The sequence below is a fragment of the Harpia harpyja genome, chromosome 9, assembly GCF_026419915.1.
Source record: "Harpia harpyja isolate bHarHar1 chromosome 9, bHarHar1 primary haplotype, whole genome shotgun sequence".
Classification (NCBI taxonomy): Eukaryota; Metazoa; Chordata; class Aves; order Accipitriformes; family Accipitridae; genus Harpia; species Harpia harpyja.
In genome coordinates, this window is record NC_068948.1 from 14,070,490 (window position 1) to 14,094,098 (window position 23,609).

The 23,609-nt window shown below is 47.1% G+C and overlaps 1 long non-coding RNA gene across 1 annotated transcript; it reads left to right on the forward strand.

The window, feature by feature from the left end:
• The first annotated feature begins 15,582 nt into the window (after positions 1-15,582).
• Positions 15,583-18,011, forward strand: LOC128146458 (uncharacterized). Its single transcript, XR_008236765.1, has 3 exons — positions 15,583-16,003; positions 16,984-17,136; positions 17,962-18,011. It is a non-coding gene; the product is annotated as an uncharacterized LOC128146458 (long non-coding RNA).
• Positions 18,012-23,609: the final 5,598 nt, after the last annotated feature.

Consider the following 23,609-nt stretch of genomic DNA (forward strand, 5'->3'; position numbering starts at 1 on the left):
TGTCAAAAAAACCCCTATGTTAAAGTCAAAGAGGAGGCTAAGGCACCCCTTTAAACAGAGGCACAGCTCCACGGGCTCTGAGTAAAGAAACTGGCATTAGTTCAGTGACTTCAACCCGGCTCCGTGCTGTCTGAAAGGTCCAGTCACAGGGAAGTTAATGCAATATCTTAGCCTGAATTACCTCCTTTTTATCACTACCTCCATGCTATTTAGATATAGATTTCTTAGTTAAATGTACATGTTAAATTTTAATGTTCTTTTGAAACCCTGATGAATTCAAATACCACTATATGCAGCTTACTGGGTCCAGAGTCACACAGCAGGAGTAGAGCTGCACTCAAGCCATGCTGAAGTAGTTTAGCTAGAGCAGAGGATCTTTTTATTCTCAGCATAGGCATGATGTAATAACCGCCCAGCTAATAAGCTTAAACTAGTTAGCAGTGTCCCATTTTATTCATATAAAACATTATAGTAAGATATTGTCGAAGCAGATTTTCCCCCAAATTGCCCCTGCACTATGATCTGATTTGCTCCCTCTCACCAAGGCAGATTTGCAGTACCTACGGACACTCAGCTGTCTGCACTAGACAGATATGCCCTTGTCCGGGGGGTTGCACAGGCAGTCACTGTCCCTTTTGCAAAGGCAAGGCTGAAGGCAGTCACCACTGAGTACACACAGCTGCAGTGTATTTGCAATATTGTACAAACTCAGACTTTGGAAAAAATTAACTCTTAATGGAGCAGTAATAGGAGCAACCAGATATTACCTGGGAATGAGAGGAAATAACTACCGAATTCTTTAGTTGCAAGTGTTCTTTTGGTTGGGACAATGCTTTGTTATGCAACTGAAATGCTAGAAAAATCAAGCAAACAGTAATTTCCTCTTACACTCACAAGACAGCACCAAATACTTGAAGTTCAACTGTGATGGACAAGGAAGTATAACACATAGGTCTGGAGATGTTAAGGCAAGACAGGACTATTAGATCAGCTATCCCAACTCACACAGCAAAAACTACTAGACCACCAAAATACCCTTGCATTAAGTTTAATACTTACACTTTGATTAACAGCTTCTACATAACTAAAGAATATCAGAGATATCTTGTGATTGTCTGAAGACACCAAGACAGGTAGAACCCATCACAAATCCCAGCAGAGAGTTCCAGCAGGTACTTTGAAACGGTTGCTTTATTTCCAATTTCACCTTCAGTTTTCAGACATTGGTTCTTCTCACATTCCCTGCTAGGTGAGAAAGCTTCCTAGTACCCTGTATTTTCTTCCCATAAAGGTGCTTATACATTATAATTGAGTCACTTCTCAATCTTCTTTTTATAATGAAAGATAGAATAAAACAGCCTGTGGCCTTTAGAGCATAGGCAGGTTTCCAGAAGAGTTTACGAAGGAGTAGAGGAAGTCTTAATTTGACTACTTACAATGCAGTATCAGTCAGCTCCCTTTTCAAACTTGCCAAAAGCTTTTGATTCCTTTGGGAAAAAGCTATACACTCACATTAAAAAGCACGTAAGCATCTATCAGTTCAGATAGCCCTTGGTGTCTCAGCCTGTTTTTGTGGACATAAGCACTATTTACAACAAACCAATTTGGAGTTGCGTAGCAGGTAGAAATTTATATCTTGTCTAAATCTAAAGCTCTAGTGCTACTTCTAACAGCAGCTTTTGTTTCACTGAAGTATTTTCTTTCCATAGAAGTGGATTTCAACTGATCTTACCCTGATTTGAGAAAACCCTTTGCCGATCCCAATGTCATTACAGACTGTTTGCAAGGGCTTGCCATTGATTGTTGCCAACACGGTCATTGGCGGACAGGGGCTGCTCCTCCCCACCAGCACCTTCTGGAGGTACTGCCTGGATCTCTGATACGCAGCTGTTTTCTGAACACAAGAGCCAGCACACTTTGGTTGGTGACCAGCGCAAGCACCTGCGTATGATCTTGTTACTGGAGAAGGAATCACTATGGAAAAGCAAGTTGCACCCTCGGTGGCACATGCAGCATCCCTAAAGAGCCGTGCCTCTGCCACCGGTCCTGGGAGCCAGCCGCTGCCAGGCCAGTGCAGCCCCACAGACCCGCTCCTGGACAGCTGTTTGCCGGCCAGCCCCACGCACAGCGACCTGCTCCCTACCGCAGAGCCGCTTGAGGGCTAGCCAAATCCATCCCCTGCCCTCGCTGGTGCCTGTTCGGGGCTCCAGCCCCTGGAACTGTACCCGACAGCTCTGTATGAAAGCCATTCTCCCTTCCCTCTTTGCCACCTGGGAGAACAGCTCTCCCTGCCTATCACCCGACACCCATTTCCTTGAAATCTAGCAGGGGAGGCTTCCCGGTCCCTTTTTGCCCAGCAGCCAGCACCCTTGCTAGCCCTCACACCTGGCCTGTGACAGCCCTGCGCAGGGCCACGCAGAAGCGACCTGACTGAGCCCCTGGTAATCACAGCTTGTAGGAGCAAAATGCTGCTCGGTTCCCTGACACAGCACAACCACTGGCACCGATGGCATCACAAATCCTGTCAGGGCTTCCCTGTCTGGCACTAAAACCATACCTATTATTTATGGATAGCCCTTTTTAAAATTAGATGATTACAAATTAGAAAATACATGTCCTTAAATCTGAAAGTGCAAAAAGGGGTTATAAATATGCTAAGTCATTCTTTTATGTGACCTGAATAATTATGGAAACTGTAAGAGTTGCAGTTTAAAAGGATTTTCAAAACACATCATCTTTCAAAAGACACATCAGTAGAAGGTCATCTGTGACCCCTGCATTGTGTGGGTTTTTCTGATAGAGAAGATAGGCCTAAAGTAAGATGACAGCTGTCCTCCCATAATTACCAAGTAGGAAGCTGAAACAAACTGAAAGCCACCCAAAATATCAATATCAAAGTACACTCAAATGGAATCAGCATAAAGATAAGCATTACACTTAAATCTCTACAAGATGCTATATCTGAGCTTAAAGGAAGATGCTGATTTTTAATGCAGACACAATACATCTGTAATTATTATACACTACAATTATTATAGCAGCATATGCAAATCTTGTACGGTGCAGTATGAGACTAGACTGCTCACATAGACAACTAGTTTGTGCGGTCATGGTAATCACAACACAAGCGGGAGAAAAAAAAATGCACGTGCACATCCGTCTTCCCACGTTTGGGAGCCCAGGCAGATCCACCCTTCTGTCCCATTAACCATGTGCCCATCAACCTCACGTCGGAGCAGCATTTATATATTCAAAAATTAGGAGTGTCAGTTCTAATGCTAAAGGACAAGTCCCATTGTCTTCTGGCATATTGCGTTTTCTTTGAAATGACTTGTCCTAGATTTCTAGATTAAAAATAACGAGTATATAATTCATATATACCACATAAATTTTATATTAAAAAAACTTAAAACCATACCTACAGTACTTTAGTACCTGACTTGTATATTTATGTGACTATTGTTAGAAGTGACTAATTGGGTTTGATTAGCTTCATCATTAATATTCTGTCCATAATTTAACATGCTTCAATAAAATACCCTAAAGCAGTATAATGATTAGATTTCAGGAATATGTGTTTTGCAATTAAGTTGCTCTTGATTTTGATATGCAGATTAAGAAATGGTGGTCTCATTTAAAAAAAACTGCCCTTATTAACTCAGCAGTATACTCTGAAGATTAGGTAAGAAATCCAAGATTTTCTCTTTGTATATGCTAGTTAAAATGTATTTCAATCAAGCATATGTGGGCAAATCAGATTTGATTAGTTTAAGTTCACAGTCATTCTACCTAAATGAATAATGTGTCACCTAACATTGCAAAAATTTGATTAATAGTTTATCAGTTAATTAAAAATGGGGTTTAATTTTTCTTTTTTAGGAAAATGCAAGGTAGATATTCCTTGTCTTCATCATAAATGCAAATTATTTCAGCTTGAATCTATTGTTCCTTGCTCACTTCTTAGCCAACTGGCAAGAAAATAAAGGTTTTAAAACGATCCCTTTTAGAGAGAAGTAGTAAAACTTTGTTTGCTTACACATATGGCTGCCAGTTGTCTTAAGTTCGAGTGGGATAATCCATGCACATCCTTAATCCTCCCCCAGCCCCTGCATGCCCTTCGTGGAAAAGGCCTTGGACTCCGTTTGTTCCATCCCACAGCAGGTCCAGGAGGACTGTTCGAGTGCAGTGGTCAGGCAGGACCCACTGAAGGGTTCGGGGAGAACAGAGGAGATGCCATCCTCTCCAGGGACTAAAAGGAAGATCCTCAGAGGGCAGGCATTCCTGGCAGCCCAGGCCAGCCCCGTTCCCTGAGCCCAGCAGCAGCTGACAGTCCTCAGTGTCCCCTCCGTTAGTCAGCAAGGGGGCCAAGCCCCCTCTTTGCAATGGCAAGTCCTTGGGGCCATCGGCCCATCACAAGCCCAGAGGAGCGCAGGGACAGGATGGCAGGCAGGAACCCAAACTAAGGGCTCCCGAGGAAGGGAGCTACCAGGCAGATTAGATGTCTGAGCACAGCTGCTGTAGGGTTGCACCTTGTGTGTATGTATATATATCTACACACACACACTCATTCTCACTAGCAGACCCCCATCCGGCTCAGCCGGGGAAGGGAGCAGCACGAAGCTGTTGGTGGTGCCTCCATCTGTGCGACCTCTCTATACATGACTGATCTGTGTTGCCAGCTGCGTGTGCGTATGTGTATGTGTGTATATAGATGTATATATATATTTATGTGGTGTATGCAAGTGCCTACTGGGAATTCATCTTCAGCCTCGCTGCTGGTTGGACCCGGGAGCCTGGAGCTACACCAGCCTCGCCTCTCTCAGGCTGTCAGATCCTGCTTCATACATTTTCCTCTTGACATATCTATGCAGAACAACTTGTGAAGGAAGGGAGGGGGGATTTCCTCCACCTAAAAAGCTTAGAAAGTTATTTACAAACACCAGCATTAAATAAATATGATAGTGCTAGAAAAATCAAGCATGGAAAGTTAAAAACTGGCAAAGCTGAGGTTTCCTTCAAGACCTCAGTTTGGTTACTTGGTGCAGCCACATCATATAGTTTTAATTATATTCTCCCATATTACACTTTCTACAGGATTTTACATTATCCAGTGCACAGCATGAATAGCGCTCTCTGAATTAGCAAGCGTGAAACGTGTACATCTACACATGACATTATCCAAGTACGCAATTTAAGACGCTTAGCAGAGCCTCTTTTAAAGATGCTCTTACGAGTCCCCATTATACCCTAGGGAAAACAGCCAGGACTTTAGCAGGGAACATAGGACAGTCTTCACACTGCAGAAAACAGTCACAGGAGGTGCCTCTCATCACTCAGGCTAAGCGTGGGACTGCTACGCAGAGCAGCCGGTGTGCTCCCTGTAGGCATCGCCATCAGAGCAGGCAAGACAGGCAGGACGCTGGTTTCTCTGGTAACTGTTTAGCAACTACCAAGAAAATTTGCCTGCTTCTCTTCAAGAAGTCTGTTCCTTTATGTTTGCATTTGAATTTTAATGTTAAAACCAGTCCAGAATATTAAAAATACCTATTCCAAACTAGCCAGCTGAGCTCCTCATGTGTCTGAGTTCCTTCCTCCTCCCCTCCGGCACTGTCCTCCCTGTGACTCATACACATTGCCTTCGGTGCTGGGAGCATCCAGACCGTCCCACCCTTTTTCTTTCACCCAAACGTTTCAACATCCCATCCTTTTCAAGCTGTCTGCAAATCAAACCTCTTATTTTAGTCCTTATAATTGACTCTTCTCTTCCCTTGTCACCTACACTTTCCATACTTTATATCTTTATTTTTCTGCATAAGGCAGCCTCCCAGAACTGATCAAGACCACCATTACCCTTTCTCCTCTCTATAGCCACTATTGCTGCCACATCAGGAAGAAATCAGCTACTTAATTACAGTGTATGAGACAGATAAAATGCCAATTTTGCCTCCTATTTATAATGATCACTTAATTCTGCAGGCATCCCACAAAGAGCAGAATCTGCATGCTGGTCCCTCGTATTTTCATATTGTTATTAATAATCAGAGCATGAGGGGGGTGAAAGACAGAAGAGATCATATTTGCTGCTGTACAGTTCTACACTAGATATTTTAACTGTAGCACAATAACCCTGTTTGTGAGCAACTAAATGTATCTATATTAATGAAACTCTGCAAAGCATCATGCTTTTGTGACATAAGCAGTCCCTTCTGACTTTATAGGCCACTTCTGATTGATCAAGTAGAAAGCTAGAAAGGGAAAGAAAAGCCTTATTTGATTATCCATTGGATAAAAATGGAAGAAAACAGTTAACAGTAATTAAACATAAAAATCTCCAACTGCAAGTGGAAATATATAGTTACCGTGACATGCTCACAGATTATATTGGACAGCGAGCTATGAGTAACCCTGAATAATGGATCCATCAAGAAACACAAGTCACTTCAGTGGAAGCCAGGAGTACTCAGACTTCTAAAAAGCAGGCCCGTAAAGACTAACACCTAGATAACTGTGTCCCTAAGATAGGCAGAAACTAATTGGTCATGGATAATAATATAACATGCTTGCCCTCCGCCATTAATATGTGGCTATATTAATATATCATGGCTTGGTAACGTGGTATGACTGGGATCTATATCAAATGATTATGTCAATGGCCCATTAAGCAAATAGTATATTAAACCGGTAGAAGAGCATCGAGTGTTTGCTCCATAAATGGGTATGTAACAGCAGGTTTAGGATTTAACTAGACTCTCCAATAAATGAAATACTATATAAGCTGCAGGTTAGCAACAAATTTGCTCTACCTCGTTGGTTTCTATATAGAACCAGACATGAGGAGGCATTTTCTATCCTAAGATTTGCACTGTCGCCAATTAATATGAAACATTTTCCTATGAAAAGCCATACAAACATGACCATGTAATTCCCTTCTAATAGAAATGTTCCATTAACATTTCTGATAGAGGTCATCAATTCTTCACCATGTTATCTTCACCATGTCCAGCAGTTATCTATAACACTGAGGACACCAGACATGCCTCCTATGTTTTTTTCCCTTTTTTCAATGTTTGAGTTCAGCTTGCCCCAGAAGCTTAGTGATGATGAAAGCTCTGGATGGGAACCTGTGCAGCCTGGAAACAGGGCAAGCCTCCCTTTCGCATAGCACCCCTGATGTTGAAAGGCAATTACCCAGATGAAAGAGGTTTGACTTCTGTGCCCATCCCCCCCAAAGCCTTGCTACAAGGACTTCCAAAAGAAAAAAAAAACCCAACAAATTCAAGTTGTAATGTGGATATTTATCCATTGAGGAATGCATTAGAATCACAACGCTTGTGTAGGTCACCAAGCACCTATCATCTGGCATTGGTCCCCAGCCACACCTGGCAGAAGCTGGACTGGAACGGGTGTCAAGGTGAGAGGCACCACGTAACAACGGGAAAGCTGCAGAAAGAGCCGCTTCCCTCCCACACCGAGCTCAGCCTCTGGGCACAGCATTAGCCCTGAAGCCGCTCCAGCTGTTCGAGTTTTGCTGTGTGGCCTCTGCCAGTGACCTCCCAGACTTGCCTGGCTTCTCACTGCAACTTTCGAGAGGACTCTCACAAGAGGCTGGTTTGCTCCGTACCTCCCCAACCCTGCCAGCCCTCAGCTTCAAACCAACCGCAAGCAAAACTCCTTCCACCTTATAGAGAAAACACAGGACTGTTTTTCAAGCAAACAGAAAGAAACTAAAGTTAAATTATAAAAAGCTTTAAGCACATCCCTGTGGACTGACCCAAGAGCAAAGCACGGGGCTGATGCCCGTCAGCATGCAGCTAAGTCCTGGCAGCAATCACACCCCCGCCAGCACCCTCCCAACCTGCCGATCCTATATACAATATCAAGAGTCACCTTTTTTGTGTATCCTGTAACAAACTCATGTAAATAAAAACCATGTGGTATTGATAGACACTATTACTCTATAACAAAGACTTCAAAAAACAACATGGAGAGGAGATACAGAATCCAAGGTTCAGGCTAGTTATTATAAACTAAAAAGGAATTCAAAAATAAACTACTAAGTCATTTGGTACAAGCTGCAGCTGGGGGCCAGGGCCACATCTCCTCCCGCTGCACAAGCCATGGAAAAGCATTGCTTTGGGGTCCACAGCCCCTGCATCCGAGGCCTTCCCCGCCACTTCTAGTCTGCTTCAGATGCCCAGCCCTGGTTTCACGCAACTGAGCCGCAGGCTGGTGCCCTGGCCAGGAAGCAGGCAGGCTGCCCTTAGTCATTGCCTCTTCTCTACAGCAGGGTGCCTGGCCACCACTGCCAGCCTTGCAACAAGCTGCCGGTGTTCCCGACACACAGGTCTCCCCATGTCCACCGGCCGTGACTGCTGCCTTAGCTGTTGGCTTTCTGTGCACCTCTGCTGAAGCCTTCTCCCTGCCTGTTTCCCCCCCTGGAATTTTTCCCAAGCTCACTCCTGCCAGCATACACAAGTTATTGCTGTTCTGGTTCTCACACGTTGAGCACAAATTGCTCCCCTCCACATATGTTTTCTGTTCACCGATACACAGATCTGGTGACAGTAGTCCTCTTTATTTTCAAAATGGTTAATGGATTTGGGCTGCATTTATCTCCACTCTGCGGAGGTTCAGCTTTCTGGCCTCTACGAAGCCAGCATAAAACAGTTTCAGACACTTCTGTTCACCGTGCACAAGAGTAAAGTGCTTGAAAAGATGCAAGATAGTGAAAAATCAGTGCAGTGTCTTTCTGCCTCACTCATGCCTGCCAATATCATTTTAAAAAAAATCAATAGATTGCAATTTGCATTAATTTTAATAAATTTGCATAAACGCAGGCAAATACATTGAAAGCTTTGTCCCTAACAATTTTAAAGTTAAGCTGGAGCAAAATGCTAGCATCAAGAGCTCATTGCAAGCAGTGGCCTTGAGGGTTGGTTAAAGCAGGCAGGTATTCCTCTCCCTACATGGTACAACGTGGGCAGGCAGCACGGGCACAGGAGCAGGGCCCGACTCTGCTCCCGCAGCACTCTTGGGAGGGATGGGCACATCCCCGGCTACTGCAAGGCAGCCTCGGCTTTGGAGGGCAGTTTTGCCAGGCCACCTGAGGCTCAGCTGCATGACTGGCTTCTCCCTGTTTTTGCAAGAAAGCAGTGAAGGGCCCCAGGAGCTGCTCTCCTCGCTGTGGATTGCTGCAGCTGGAGATGCTGCTCACCCAGCCCCGGGCCACACTACAGTTTTGGCACACAGCTTCATGTCAGGAGTTGGTCAGGCCTACGGTACGATACAGCATTCAAAACACTACACGCCGCTAGGTAGCCAAAAATGTAAATTTACACAATTAGAAGTAAAGCAACCATTTGGTGGTCAAATAAGAGAGCCCAGACTGGTTTTATGACTGCAGCTAAGTTCTCAGGCTCAGACTTTGAGTGACCTGTATTGTTTCACTCCCGCATTTTGGAGTGCAGCATTAGGTCCCCGAGGTGCTGATCAGCCCCGTGCTACCTGCAGCAGTCGTTGAGCAGCAGATAGTTCAGGTACACGCAGAAATGTGGTTTGATATTGGGAGATTTAACCTTGTGCAGGTTAACAAATCTTTCCTCCCTTGACTAAGCCTCTAGGTCAGATCTGCAAGTCCACCTACTCCAGGGTCCCCCAGCAACCTCCAGGCAAGTATTTCTCTTTTCAAGAAAAGATGTTCCTCATCTCCCAAATCCATAACGGATCAGGTATAAAATTTGGGGCAAGACAGTGGGATTGCTTTAAAAAGCATCAGGTTTCCTGGGTCTCAGTCGTGTTCTTCAGCCAGAAATGCATTCTCCCAGCCTATGGTACAACCTGCTACGTAGCAGGACTGTCCCCTGCAGAAGGGACCATCCCACTGGTGTTAGGCACCAGGCACTTACTGGCATGGGCCAGGTAAAACCAAGCAGACAGGGCAGTGCAGTGTTGGCAGGGAAAACCGCAAGCCCCTATATCTACATCACACATCCCAACATCGGCACTTTGCAGCTCAGTCCTTCAGCAGGGCAGGCAGACCATTGCGCCATCCCTCACAAGCAGCCATGCCTCTTGGCATAGCGAGTCAGAGCAGAAACATGACTTCTCCAAGGTTAAGCCATGTTGTTCTGCAAAAATGATGTAGGTGACAGACAGGCGTAGCACGGTGCCCTTAAACCTCAGCAGTCAGCCACAGGCAACAAGCTACCACGCCACAGCCCCTACCAAGATTTAAGGGGGAAAGAAAAATATTGCTGCTTACAGGCCTAAAACCAGAAATACAAGGGTAGAAATGAAGTGAGTAACCACTTCTCTGCAAAAGGTGCAAAATATCACTGAGGGAATAAAATCTGCAGTTGGCTGGAATATAAATAACAAATCTCAAATACACCAAGGCCTTCAACATTGCAAGTAGACCAAAGAGGAGCAATGCATTGGAAAAAAAAAAATCTTTCAAATCCAGTTCAGAGAAGCTGATTTCTGATGTTCTTCAACTCAGAGCTTAGAATAATTTTTTTTTTTCCCCTGTAGGAACTTACACGAAAATGACAAAGAAGGAAAAATATATAAAAAGCCAAGAAATAATGACTTTTTAATCTTTGATGATATCTACTCAGAGGGTAACTATCTGTGAGGATTGCAAAATTTAACCTATCATTTTCATAGTGGCAACAGAATTTATAGATTAAAGATTTATAGATTTTAAACATTTGGAACGAAACCATCTGGCTCCATGATAGCCAGCCCCAGACTCAGTGTTTCAACAGCTAGAGCTCTTCTCACTGAACAAAAGCCAAACCTCAAGTCGTCAACAGCATCTGGCTATGATAAAGCCTTGCTCTGACACCAACTATTCAGAGATGCACTGGTAAATTAGCAGGATGCGCCAGAGAAGTTGAACTGCATAAAGGGGTAGGTGGAGACACGGTAAGTGTCCTCTGGGAAGGGTGGATCAGGTATTCAGCATGTGCCTTGCTGGGTTGGGAAGAGGGCGATGAAAGCTGAGTAGACAGACTAAATTTTTTAAATCCACTCTCATAGGGGTCAAACGCTCTCTGGGTGCTTACAGATGCTTCCAGCTGGGGAGGAGACCTCCTGGGAGCAGCCAGTGGGATGGTGCCATGCCAGGGAGGGTACCGATGCAGCACCCAGCTCCACTTGCCGAGGGAAAGCATCTCCACGCTCCCTCGCCGTCCCCATCCTGGGGCTGGAGACCCACAACGCCCCGTTGCCCAAGCCTCAGCAGGAAAATGGCATCTCCAGGGCTGAGGTGGCCAGAGGCTCGCTCCCCACCAGGCCATGAGCCCATCACGCTGCCCATTTTAAAGCCACTTCTGTTCCTCAATGGTAAGGTAGAAATAAAAAACTTGAGACAAATCTCTGACATTTTATAACTGCATTTGCACTAACAAATGTAGACGACACATTTATTGACATTGTAACAACTCCTCCAGGACAACAACATTTTTAAAAAAATGGAAGAGTAAAGATAAATCTCCCATAGATATTGCAATGAATCTTACACTGACATCCTAACAGCTCTGATTCAATCCTTGAATAGGGAAGAGCTCATTAAAAATATCTTCCCCAGTCACTGCATGGGGCCGATGGCTCCTTCAGCCCAGCCCCAGCAACTCCCACGTGCAGCTGGTGATGCCAGACAGGAACAATTTATGGTTTCATGAATTTGATGAAGTGACATATACACTCAGATTAGTATGTTTGTAAGAATTGCAAAGGTTTCAGGCCCAGATTTTGTGAACTACAAGTTTAATTGGCCCACGATTACTATGACTGCATATGCAAATTAGATCAGAGCAATTTCACATGTAAGTGGCCATAAATTGGGCACACCAAGCCTGCTGCGGACTCGCTGCCACTCTGCCCACATGGCACACGAGCCAGCCCCCGAAACCCGCTACACCTGCATCTCACTGGTGCTACCCTCAGGATCCCATCTACGCAGCAACTGCCTCGTGTCACGATCGATATTGCAGGCCGTTGTAAAACATGGCTGAAAGCTTAAGCAGCGGGCCAGGGAAAGCACAGAGCGATGCGCGGCCAAGAACACAGGAGGCGAGAGGAAGGGGTTGCAACCCGGAGGGTGAGCCAGCACCTCACCTCCAAGGAGGCTGCTTATCTCACCGTGTGAAATCCTAACCCAGGCCTCTGCCAAGGGCTTGCCTGTGCTGATAATTCATCAGCAACTAGGAGTAAACTTTATCCTGAAGTTTTTCTTACAGACTTGGCTGCACTTAAGCATTTTCACAAGTTTCCCAGACTTCTGTTCCCCCAGGACATTTCCTCCCTCCTGGGTCTTTCTTCCAGGCAAGAAGTTCCCACAGTTAATAGGAACCCTGAACCATAGGTGTGGAAGTTGAGACTGAGCCCTCGAGTTCAAAGCAATTCAGTAGATTTGAGCCTAGACTGGTGCATTTCCGTCCAGGGCCTGGAGTTTTGGTGGCTGGGGCACGGGTGCACTGCAGGGCAGCGCCTTGCCTTTCTGCAGAGCCAAGCGTCTGCCCAGGGGCACCCAGCCTCAGGGCCGAGGAGATGTTGCAGCAGCAACCAGGGACACTGCAGAAGAGCCACCCCAGAGCTGCTGGCTCCAGCCACAGCAGCTTCTGGTCCATGTTCCTCAATACCTCATTTGCACACCATATTATTTGTTTCTTTTATATGAAGAAAGACTTCAGATCTTCAGCTGTGGACTTGGGGCTCTTAAAAAAAATCACAAGAACAAAAGCCTAATATTAATGAAGAAAAACAGAGCTATGCAAGCCTGAGACAACTAATAACCTATGCAGAGCTATAAACTGATAAAGATTTGCTGGTTTCTAGTAAGAAGTGAAGCACCGAGAGTTTTCATATAATGTGCTGTTAAGGAAGACTCCAGCATTCAGTCTAACTGAACAAGATGCTTTAGGCTTAGTTTCCTCAAGACTTTTGTGCCATTTATGGACCATTTCTGCATGTAAAACAGGAAATTAGTGCACTAAAAATGACTTATGCACCAAATTAGTCTGTTTTCATACCCACAAAATCCCAAAGCAGCTGTATTTAACTCTGACCCAAGTATTCACCTCAGGGGTGAATTACCTAGAGAAGCTGGAGTCAGATGGAAAAGCATTAGCAGCTTTAGGAAGCTTATTTTACATATTCACCAAGAACTTCATTTTGTGGAAACAAGTGCAGATTTGGTGCATATCATGGCATGACCCAGTGTGGCAGGAGCCACTCCCATAACACCAGAACCCCACAGTGCTCCTCCGCCTGACCATTCCTGTTATTCTCATGTATTTCCATTTTAGGTGAGCCCTAAAAAAATATTCCAACTTAAAAAATGAATCCAGGGTACCCAGCCTCAATAAGCCACAGACATAGCAGTGCCATGCTTCCCATGCCCTGCTGCTGATGGGCTGCAAATCTCACCCAGGGACGGGCCCATAGGCCTCAGGATCCCGCATCAGTCTCCTTCCACATCATCCCATGCCCAACAGTAGGGGCTGAAAGGCACTTGGGAAGAAAAGCTAAACCTGGACCATGCCATACAACAGCCTCCCAAACTGTGGGACCTTTTCCCTCCCATTTTCTGGGCAGTTTCTAGAAACGTAGAGATCCTCCCAGTTTCAGCAGGAGGCACCACTCAAAACTTGCCTGTAGCTGTTGCTCAGTCTCTGGGGGTGTGTTAGCCTTGGGGAGGTCACAAGTGAGAGCAGGAATAGGAATTTGCTTCTTTTGCTTCCCTTTAACTCAATGCAAATTGCCTCTGTTTACATCTGCAAGCTAGACTCAGCAAAAACATCCTGCACAGATGAACTCTACAAGTACATAATAAATAAATAATAACAATAACAGTTTGTGTTAATATAGCACCTCTAATCCAATTATCTGAAAGCTCTTTGTAAATACTAATTAATTAAGTCTTGCAACACCCCTGTGACATAGGTTATTATTATCCCCATTTTACATATGATAAACAGGAGTCACCAGAATGCTGTTTCCCTCGAGCACACAGTTAGCAGCACGGCCAGAGCAAGCCTCAGCTGGGCAGAGCCCTCAGCCTGTACTCCAGCACCACACATTGCGTCACTCTGAAAAAAGGGGGTTTTGGAGAAATACCATCACACTACAGCAGCAGAAAGGTGGGAAACTTCCCGGTCACAATGACATACCACCAGAGCCAGCCCCCACACACCACGAGCACTGGGCTCCCACTTGCTGCTTTCCTGCCCCAGAGGACCCCTGCAGATCCACGCAGAGAAAAGATGAGATCACACCTTACCTCTCCAGCTGCCAGCACAGCATGAAGCAATAATTGTTTGCCTTGGGTCTACTCCAAGGCAGGGATTGCAAAACAAAGAGGTATAGAACAAGAGCTCAAACCCCAAAAGGGCCCATGGGAGCACAGGACTCTTTTGTGGACAGCTTTGGTTTCTTCCAGGTGCCATGAATTTAAGCATCCCCAGAAAAATCTGTAATTTATGACAGGTGGAGCCATTTGTGTTTAGTTAGGAAATGGCTGATCCCAAAAGGGCAGGTGGATGGAGGCTGGAGAATGTGGGTACCAGCCTTGCCCACAGCAGCCGGGGAGGCTCAGGCTCAGGCTCAGGCTCAGGCTCAGGCTCAGGCTCAGGCTCAGGCTCAGGCTCAGGCTCAGGCTCAGGCTCAGGCTCAGGCTCACACATATAATCTGCCCTGATGCTTTTTACATGTCTCAGCAATTTCAATACTCACTTTATTCATCAATCCTTTAAAAGGGATTCTAACATCAGAAAGCAAATAATTTTTTAACTTGCATTTTATGAAAAATTAATCGTTAAAAAGACAGTTGCTGCTCACTTTCTGCTGAAAGCAGGTTGGGTTACTTTCGTATCAGGAAAGTCAAGGCAAAATACCTCTGAAAATGACCCTTTTCTGCTCTCTCCTGACAGAGAAACACATTTGAAGGACTTTGCATTTGTTACCACTATTTTACACCCACACTGGTTTTAATTAACTGCTGTTGGCTGGAGGAGCTGCTGCAGCTCCCTGGACCAACCATCCAAGTCAGGGACAGTTTGGGGCACTTTGGGCAGGAGTGTGGTTGGAGCCGTCCTTCACCTTGTTTCAGCTTACCCCAATGCCAACGAAATGATGCAAAAAAGGAAATATTTTACATTCCTGTCGTACCTTTTCAGGAACATGCTGGTTTTCACCCCAGAAGAGCATTGCTGTCAAACCCATCCCTGCTGCGTACTGAGCCATGGGCTGCTTGGTAGTAACAGGGGGAACCACCCTTTCATCTGCAATGAAATCCATCCTCCCCATTTTTAACATCCAAGTAATAAAATTCACACAGCTAAATGAAAGATGTTGTTAATTATTTTACGGACTCGTTGCCAATTAATTCTCTCCCATGTTATACTGAGGTCAGTTAAGTGCCGCAGCTAGTCCCCTGCTTCCCCAGCAGCACCGCGCATGCAATGCAGAGAAAAATGGGCAAGAAGGTGTATTGCTTTAAGTCAAACAAGATAAGGCGTGTTTGCCAGTTGATTACTAAACCTAGGAAAGATCAAACAGCTCCAGTGGAGGAGAACTGGGTACAGCAGCTCGTAGCAAGTGCTGTGGCTAATTCCAGACCAAAGGCGAAGCAGGATAAGAGGAAATTTATGAGTAAGCTCTTGAAGTAATGAAACGAAAGTAATGCTGATTGGCCTCATTTACAGCAGTTCAAAAGCTGATCGGCATCGCTGAAGTAGTGAAGGATCAACTGACAATCATTTCCATGGCAAGGAGCAGAGCTGACCTGCAGGACTCAGCACGGGGGGTCTGGGCACAGGGGGCCACAGCTGCCGGCCCCCATGTCCCCTCCCAGCACCGTCCGGACATCCCGTTGGCCCTGCTGGGGCACCAGCCCAGCTTCCTTGGGAAACAGGGTACGCAGTGCCAAGTGATGACCAGAGCAGCTTGCCAGCTTAGTTTTTTTGCTTCTGTAAAATGGAGGGACAAAGCTGGAGAGCAGGTGAGTGCCTGGAGATACCCGGCAGAGGACGCGAACTGTGCATGGAAAGCTCTGTCCCAGTGCAAAGAGGAGCCTGTGACCAGCTGGGCGTTGTGGGAACGGGACGTTGGCCGAGGTCCCACCAACACTCCCCCTGTCCGTGGAGCTGGCGGGGCCGCCCGGGGCTGCAGCAGCCCGGGGTGAGCATGGGCCCTGCGGCACATGGTCCTCCCTGCTCACCCGGCGCGGTCGGGGCTGTGCTCAATCACAGGAGCCGGTAGCCAACAAGTCAAAATAACAGACAGTGGATCTTCAATTACTCTAAAGCCTATTTTTAGGATTAAGGACGTTTCTGTCCAACAGTTCCTAGTGCGCTCACTCAGAAATGGGGCAGGGAGAAAGAGCAGCACATTTGTTACTAATATACCTTTGCTTTGAGACTGAGTCTGACCCCTGTCCAGGTCAGAGTTGTATGGGAATACATTATCTGTGAACATGGAGCCATCTGGAAAACATGTGATTCCACTGAATTTGGACAAAACCATCTGCCCATAGGTTGCACCGATGCGCTGATGGAACATGCAGTTTATAGAAATGTTTGTCTCTTCCTGGCTGATGTACTGTGTTATGACTAATTTTTGTAGGCCACATTGCATTAAGTCAGGATGTGCAGTGAAAACAACATGCCTGATAAAATCTTATGTGAGACAATGAAATGTAATATATACATTTTGAAATTGTGGAGAGAAAAATGGCCTTTTCCACTTACACATTGATTCAAGTCCTTGTGTAAGCACAAAATCACCGTCCATAAACCTATATGGCCAAAACCATGGTGTTTCCAGTAGTGTTTCACACACCTGGGGGCGGGGAGGAAGATGAACCCCAAATGAGTGAAGTGTTTTTAAGCTTTGTATTTTGATATTAAACATAGTGAGCTAGTTGTTTAGTCTCGGTAATGCGGAGAATCCTAACCCACAGCTGCACCAGCTGTTTTACAGGACACATTGGTTGTGCCTCCCTGAGCCGCTCCCACTCCTGGGGATGGAAACCCAAACTTTATTTGTGTGGAAGACAACATCCTGTAAGAGAGTAAGCGTTTCCCGGTGTCCGTGCGGGGGGACGGCGGGACGGGGTGGCTTGGTCAGAGGCAGGTGAAGGCTCTGCGGGCTGAGGCCGCTCAGCCAGGAATCTCCCGCAAGGGAAACTTGTGATTTTGGGGCTGGTGGAGATGCAGCGGCGCGGGTGCAGGCCTGGGTCTGCGGGTGCGGCGGGGAGGACGGGGATGCCGCGGCGGGGATGCGGGGCGGGCGCGGCGGCGGCGGGCGGTCGCCCCGCGGCGGGGCTCGGCCGGGCTCGGCGGGGGCTCGGGCGGGGCTCGGCGGGGCTCGGCCGGGGCTCGGCGGGGGCTCGGGCGGGGCTCGGCGGCGGCTCGGCGGGGGCTCGGGCGGGGGCTCGGCCGGGGCTCGGCGGGGCTCGGCCGGGGCTCGGCGGGGCCCGGCCGGGCTCGGCGCGGCCCACGAGGTGGCAGCAGACCCTTTGCAATGCGGCGTCGGGGCCGTGCGGCGGGCGGGGGCTCTGCCGGGACAGCCCGGCCCCGCCCCGCGCCTTTCCCGCCCGCAGCCGCGCTGGGCGGGAGGACGAAGAGGCTACCGCGGGACGAGCCGCCTTCAAGTGGGTTTTACGCTGGAGCGGGACGGGCCTGCCACGGAAACGTCCCCTGGCGGGGCTGGGGCGGCAGGGGAGTGTTTCAGGGCGGTCGGTAACCCGGGGTCCCTCCCAGGCGTGGGGTGCTCCGGCCTCAGAAGCGCTGCCCCGTCCCAAGCCCGCCTCTGCTGTCCACCCGGTAATGCTCGCTCTCTTCCGCCACGTTCAGCGCAGCTTGCTGGCTGGTGCGATAAGAAACTTCACGTCGTTGAGGCCTTGTACCAACAGGAGAAAATATCCTCACTTCTTCTTTACGTATCTTTACTGCCTAGGAGCTGGTCCGCCGAGGGAGGCAGGGTGGGGTGGGAGCACCCGCGAAGCTCTCGGCCCGAACGCGAGGCTGGGCGGTGAAGCGGGGCTGGGGCCACGGCCCCGCGGGAGCGCAGGCCGTCCCTCACCCGTTTCGCGTGCCACGGGCAGAAAGAGGTTCTTCGCCTGCTGGGGGGAAATCGCGGCGTTTCCCACGAGGTGCGTACAGGGACTAACAGGTCCGGCGTTAGCCGCCCTTCTCTGGGAGCCGTGTCCTCGGGCACCACAGACGTGGGTGCGTTGGGGGCCGCGTGGCGTGGCGTGCCGTCACGGCCCGAGCGAGCGGGCAGGAGGTCCCCGCAGCAGGGTGGGACAAGTGGGGCCGGTTTTAGCTACAGCTGCAAGGCACGACCAGCGATGCAAACCCAGGCAGGGCAGCATCAAAATTCAGCGGCTGGTAACTGTATCTGGGGACCTGTGGGGTGATGGCAGATGGCTGAAGGAGTTTTTCTTTACGAACTGAAAATGCAAACGTGGAATTGCTGCCCGCACCGATTTTCCCCCCAAAGAGCTCACGCGCTAATAGAGACTGCTACACATCTCCTCAATTAAGCAGTCAAGACGTGCTGAATAATAAATGAGCACAGAAAGGCCTCGGCTGCAGCTGGGACCGAGTCCCCAGGTAACTGCGGCAAGCGCAGCGGGTGCACGCTGCGCTGGCAGAGCGCTCCAAGCCCCCGGCTTTGCCAGGGAAGCTCCTCGCTGAAGAGCCCGGCTTTCTGGCCGTAGCCAGTGCCTTGTCCCTCGCCTGTCCTACCCAGCCTCTGGGAGCCTACAGCGCTCTGGGGAGGACCGAGCCCAAAGAGCCAAGCATCCCGCCGTCCCCATCCTTCACCCTTCTGCTCACAGCCTGCCAGTTCCCTGCCACCTTTGTACCTCCGCTACTTAGACCACTGCCCACTTTAAATGATTTATGGGGGGTTATGTGTATACATATGAGAATAAAGTAAAAGTTAATTAAAAGATATGGTCTAAATCAAGCAAGACCATCAAGTGTCTGTTACACTAAATGAGGTAGATGAGTCCTCCATCCTGCTCAGTTTTAACATTTATTTTTGGGCGAAGCGTGGGCACAACGGCATTTTACTCCCACCTTGGATGGCAATACACCTTTGTTTAAAAGACTGTAAGGAGCAGAGAAGTGAAAGGAATTAATATAGTTTGAGGTTATTGCTTGGGTGGGCAGGGGAACATGAAAATTCAAAACATCCCAGCAGCCTGTAGATGTAGGCAAACTCCTGGCTGTTCAGGCAACTGATTGTTCAATAAATGCAAACGGACAAAGCGAAGCATCGCTGAACTTGAGAGATAAAGGTCCTAACAATAGAGGCTTTTGACAGTGTGAGTCCATTTTTTTTTTGCCTGTTTATATAAGTAAAACCCAATTTGAGCAACTGGAGCATCAGCTCTTTACAGTGAAAGATAATTTGGCTGGAGCAGCCAATAAGATCATGTAAGATCCTCTAAAGAAGGCCCAAAATATGTATACTCATTTCATTAATAAATGGCTTGAATCCAAGCATAAAAATGATGTGACTTTAATGGTTTCTCCAACTGGTAGCCACATTCCTTGTTAGCGAGAGATCCCATGTGGGAACATTAAAATAAGACATCCCCACACAGGCTGGGAGTGATGAAACACGACCTAGCAGCTTCAGCACGCATCAGAGGATGGAGCTGGGTAATAAAATATTCAAATAAGCAATTCAGCCCTAAATGTTTCTGTACCTGCTGGGTATCCAGATTTTGAAACTGGGATTTAAAGATCTTTGTATTTCTAAGCGCCAAGTTTCTGTAAGTAAATATAAACGAATGTCAAAAGCTGATAATTATGACCCGGTTTGTAGCTGGAAGTCTAACTGGCTAATTTAAACCTGTATTTTGGCTTAGTCCAGAAAACCCATCAAAATCTAGCATCTCTTTGTGAATAAATCTTTGTGAAGTTGGCATGCCACAGGTAGGAGAGGGACCACGTGATACAGTAGGTTCTCATTTTTTGCTTCAGTAGACTCATTTTTTATTGAATAGCAGAGTAAATATTTAAGCAAAACTAGTGTAAACTGCTGGCAGGTATGCCATGCTAAGTAGCAGTCATTTACTTTTAAATAATTAAAAGTCAATATACAAGCATAGCATTCTTGTTGCAGTGCAGCATACGGTACCACCGCTCTGCCTACGTGTCACTTCAGAGCCTGATTTACTAACAAAACGTTTAGCTCAGCTCATTTTGAAAAAAAAAAAAAAAAAAAAGAGGTTTTTAAAAACCAGCCCCCTCTATTGTGTATGATTGCAGGTATTTTGGCTACACAGACCCCAGCTATTTCTGGGTAAGGCTGAATCTGCATTACTTGTGGGGCTCATAAGGAAAGCCCTGATTTCCTTTGCATTATGCATAGTGGAAGTGTCAGGATGGCTCTGATGGCGTTTAATTAAATATTTGGCAGTGTTTAATTAATTAAATATTTAAACATTAAATACTAAATAGGATGTGATATCTGCTTAGTGGACATTATGTCTCAATAGCCATTAGTCATTAAATAGGACTCAAATTGGCCCTAGAAGACTCCCCTTAGCTAAGCAAGGTCTTAAGTACATGCACTTTTGGATCTTCATTAATAAGTAATAGAGGCCAATTCAGACTATGTAGCAACACAGAGATCCCTATTAACGGAAATGTTAATGTCTCTGTTTGAGACCAAGCTCTCCAGTCCAGACAGCAGAAGAGATGCTCGGAGCGGAGGGGCGGGATGCGGCCCCTCGGGTGATGTACAGGGCAGCGGCCGGGGCAGGAAGGCAGCGACCGGGGAGAGCCCCACCGCGGCCGTGGGACGCCTGCCGGCACCTTCGCAGGGAAGGACAAGGGCATGGCACTCGGATGCCTGCGGTCTACCAGCCCCATGATGTCTATGTGGGACTATTTTGGGTTAACTTCAGGGGATTTTAAATTAATTACATGGTTTAGCATTCGCACACACTTATGCTTGCTGCAAGAGCCCCGCTCGCCCGGGGAGCCGTGTACAGCCGCCTCGGCGTAAATGAGAATCAGGCTCCACACACCCACCCTCTGCCAGATTCCCACAAGCGTTCGCCACGGGCTGATCCAGCCAAACGATACCACATGCCAGCACTCTAAACCCGTGCTCTTCCCATAGCATCCCCAGAACGGCTCACACGCTGAAAACTAAGCACGTGCATAAGCGCTTGGATGAAGCAAGGTCTATAAAAAAGAGGGGGACTGATGCTTTAAAGTTTTTTCCGTAAGATATTTTTAGCAGGGAAACAACACTTTACAGGCCCTTGCGGTTTTGGATTTGCTATTTCATTATTCTCTATTCCCTAGATGACTACTAGTGGCAAACACTGCATACTTTTCGTCTCAGTGATATTTTTGGTAAGATTTATCATTTTTACCATTAAATCCGAACACCGCACTCAAATACGCATTCGCAGTTCCTTTCAGCAGCAGTTTCGCAGCCCGCACAGGCAGTGCCCAAGGGACTCCGGCTCCCTGGGGAGAGCGGGCGATCCCGGCACCCGCCCTGCCAGCGACCCAGGGCTTTTCAGGGGGTGATAAACTGGTTGCAATTTAAAGCAACTCTGAGATCATTTTAAATGATGCTAAAGTCTAATGAAAACCCAGCAAGGAGATCCCTAATCAGCTCAAGATTTCTTTTCTTTGGGGATCTGCTGTAACATGCCACGTGCCATCAGTGGGACATCGGGGGGGTGGGCAGCGGTGGCCAGCCAGCAGGACCGCTGCATGGGGCTCAGTGTGGTCCTGCCCCACGCTTCTCCCCAGCTCCAGCGTTCATAGATCTTCCATGCCTCCCAGGCTGCATACATGCCGATAATCAGATTGCGCTTCTGCCTAGTAGTTTTTACTTGAAATATCATTGAGTTAGCTCTTGAGGGATTTGTGTCTGGTGACATATATATTGGTATTGAAATCAGAGGTCGCTTATCGCAAAGATCATCTTGATAGGAGGATTATGAAAAAAGCCATGCTGGTTAGAAGACCCTCTAACTAGATTTGGTCATCTTCCTTCAGCATCACATTAGCGACTCCTGGTTTCTCTCTCAGTTTTAGTGATCCAATCTTTCTTCTTCTCAATTTCTCCCTTGGGAGCTTTCTACACAGACATTTTAATATATCACGCTATTCCCTGCAGAAATCATTTGCTCAATAAAAGACTGGATTTTTTTTAATTGTAACATTAGCAGTGTTCAATAGCAGCCACGACGACCACACCTACGCCTGGCACAGGCTGGGAAGGGCTGGTCCTGGATCTAAGCCATCTCAAGAGCGCGTCAGTCCTTTCACCTTCATGTTTCCACCATGCGCAGCTTCAGGGGCAGCTGGGACCAGCTTTGGAGGGGACGACACGGCTGCCGGGAGCAGTGCTCTGCAGAAGACGTTCCTCCACCATTTTGCTCCATGCAAACTCCAGCTGCACCTTCTATATGTTTTAAGAAATCGTCAGTGATGGGGTAGGCACTATAAAGCAAGCACCCTATCAAATATTAAGTAGCACCATCAGTCGCTGAATTACCAGCTAACTGCCAAATGTGGGGGTTTTTCAGTTTTAATGCTTCTTGTTGCACAATGTCAAATTGTCAGAAGACACCATCTGCAGAACACAAAACAAATATCAGTGCCACACATCCTAATAATTCAGACAACCTGCTCAGCATCCTCTGCCCACACCACCTTCCCAGGCGAAGCGAGGTGAGCCTGCCCGAGCTGCAAGCAGGCTGCTCTGCTCCCCATGCTTGCTGCTCTCCCAGTTATTTCTCCTGGTAGCTTTGCATGCTTGTTGCGTGCTGTTAAAAGGCTTTTCATTTCCTGACAATTTATAAATATGTATTGGGCCTGAAGGATGAGGGTAAAGCAACTGCTGTTTCTTTTTTTAAAGAAAATTAAACATGACAAACTTAGTTATTCATGCAAACCATCCGCCTGTTACCTCTGATTATGCAGGATCCAAATGGTGAAGCTGAGTGAATGAGAGCATTCATCAAAGTAAACTGTCAGAGGCAGGAACACCAGTTTTAACCTACCCCTACCTATTCTCTTTTGTACTTACGTTTCATCATCTTCAACAGGCAGTGCAGTTGCTTGGTACCAAGAGCACCTATTTCACTACTATCTCTCTATTTTAAGGGGATTAATTAGCCTCCAGAGAGCGGAGAAGAAACCCTGCGTGTAGTGCTCTCATGCTTTAAAACATCACTTCATCGGGATATTTTAAGCTCGCAGGCCAAAACATATGGTATTTCTGGAACAGAAGCTGGAAGCACAGTGCACGTGTATTCCTTTACACACCCAGCACGGAAGGAGGTGAAGCATTTTGTTGAGCCTCGGCTTGCGTGCATATGTATGTATGCGTGGGAGAAATAAGCAGAAATAAACTTCACACACCGAAAAATGGAAGATTTATTTTCACCCATCCACCAACCTGCCCCACAGCAGCAGTGAAAACCTGGGATACGTAAACTTGAGAAAACAAGAAAGGTCGTATCATACTGCCTGAAATTTGTGGCGAGCGCCACAGTTCGCTTGTCTGTTTTAATCCAGAGAAGCTGCCTCAGACATCACTTCATATATTCAGGA